This window comes from Rutidosis leptorrhynchoides, chromosome 4 (assembly GCF_046630445.1).
Source record: "Rutidosis leptorrhynchoides isolate AG116_Rl617_1_P2 chromosome 4, CSIRO_AGI_Rlap_v1, whole genome shotgun sequence".
NCBI lineage: Eukaryota > Viridiplantae > Streptophyta > Magnoliopsida > Asterales > Asteraceae > Rutidosis > Rutidosis leptorrhynchoides.
The window spans coordinates 79226535-79228656 of NC_092336.1; the positions used below are offsets into that span (position 1 = coordinate 79226535).

Consider the following 2122-nt stretch of genomic DNA (forward strand, 5'->3'; position numbering starts at 1 on the left):
ATCATACATGACACAATCACTAAGTAGACAAGGAACAATAAATTCACCCGGATCACCTACCCTAGGTGGAGGTTTTGGTGGAACTGTATTCACCGGGTTTACTTCTACGGCTTTTGTTTCTTGTACTTTCTTATTCTTTTTCTTCTTCTTCTTTCCAGAGGTATCACAATCTTTATTACCTATTACTTGCTCATACTCAACTCCTTTTCTTGGAAACGGGATGGGTGGTTTGTATGGTGCCACCACTGGCTTTACATACTCGGGTGGTGGTGGTGTTGTAACTTCTTCATTGTTACTCATATCTAAAACCTCCCCAACTTCTGGAGCTGGTTTTTCAGAATTCGTGGACACCATATTAACATTCTCATTCCGAGGATTTACTTCAGTATCACTCGGTAGCTTTCCTTGTTCCCTCTCACTCATCATGCTAGCAAGAGTACCTACGTGTTTTTCTAGATTCAAAATGGAAGCTTGTTGAGTTCTTAATGACTGATCAAACCTCTGGTTCGTTTGGGTTTGAGACGTAATAAATTGTGTTTGAGATTCCATTAGCTTTGCCATCATTTCTTCTAGATTTGGCTTTTTCTCTTCGGTTTGATGTGGCGGTTTATACAAGCTAGGTCTTTGTTGATTGAAAGTGTTGTTTTGAGTTGGTTGGTTATTCGGACCTTGTTGGTTGTACGAGTTGTTGTTGGGTCCATTTGGATTGTAAAGAATGTTTTGATTTCGATTAAAGTTTAGCTTTGGCGGTTGATAATTATTCTGATAATTATTTTCCGGCCTTTGGTTCATATAGGAAACATTCTCTCGTTGTTTCATCGTTAGTTCAATGTGACAATCTTTCAATAAGTGTGGTCCACCGCATTGCTCACAACTAATTCGTATTGCGTGAATATCTTTATTCATCTTTTCCATTCGTCTTTCGAAAGCATCTATTTTATCGGAAACGGAATCAAAGTCATGGCTAGAATCGGCTCTAGCCGCTTTAGATGATCGAAAGATATCTTTTTCTTGATGCCACTCATGAGAGTGGGAAGCAGTGTTATCAATAATTTTGTAAGCTTCAGTTGCGGTTTTCTTCATAATGGAACCACCAGCTGTTATGTCGATGTCTTTTCTTGTAGCAACGTTGACACCTTGGTAGAATATTTGTACTATTTGATAAGTGTCTAAACCGTGTTGAGGACATCCTCTCAACATCCTTCCGAATCTTGTCCACGCCTCATATAATGTTTCATTTGGCTTTTGTGTGAACGTAACAATTTCTCCTTGAAGTCTCACGGCTTTAGATGCCGGAAAGAATCTTTGAAGAAATTTTTCAACTAAGACATCCCATGTGTCAATCGCCCCTTCAGGTAACGATTCTAAGCAATCTTTGGCTTCTCCCTTTAAAGTCCAGGGAAACAACATGAGATATATCTGTTCATCCTCCACTTCTCGGATTTTGAATAGTGTACAGATCCTATTAAAGGTACGAAGATGTTCGTTGGGATCTTCTTTTGGCGTACCACTATATTGGCACTGATTAGTTACCATATGTAGAATTTGTCCTTTGATTTCATAATCTGGAGCATTAACTTCTGGCTTAATAATGGCGTGACCTTGGCCCGTGCGTTTAGCTCTCATTCGATCTTCCATACTTAGAGGTTCCGTTACTTCCATAATTGAATTCGTTGAATACGAATCACTAGAGGACTCTGATTTAACGATTTGTGGTTCAGGATCTTGGAATTGTCCTTGAATATCCTCCAGTTTCTTAGTTGTGAAATCGGGTTCAAAAGATGGATTGTCGGAAATTTGAATTGGAGTATTTGTTCGACTGGATGATGATTCTAAAGAAAAATCAACGGCGACAATATTTGCTAAATGTCTTGATCGAGTTACAGGTGGTGAACGTATGAAAGGTGGTGAACGTTTTGCTCGGTGCATTCACAGAATATCCTAGTAGTTATAAAAAAAATAAGAAAAACTTATATAAGTTGTCCAATTAATAGACTTTTCTGATTTTGCCCACGTTTCGAATAGCCAAAAGATGTAGCAGGTAGCCAGGACCCTTTAAATCGGAAGCCCACAACTAGCCACTAACAAATCCAACTATTACTACGAACCAGAAAAATGTCAA

The 2122-nt window shown here is 38.7% G+C and overlaps 1 non-coding gene across 1 annotated transcript; it reads left to right on the plus strand.

Moving 5' to 3' along the window:
• The first annotated feature begins 1171 nt into the window (after positions 1 to 1171).
• LOC139846165 (small nucleolar RNA R71) lies at positions 1172 to 1278 on the plus strand. Its single transcript, XR_011758902.1, has one exon. It is a non-coding gene; the product is annotated as a small nucleolar RNA R71 (small nucleolar RNA).
• The last annotated feature ends 844 nt before the right edge of the window (positions 1279 to 2122 follow it).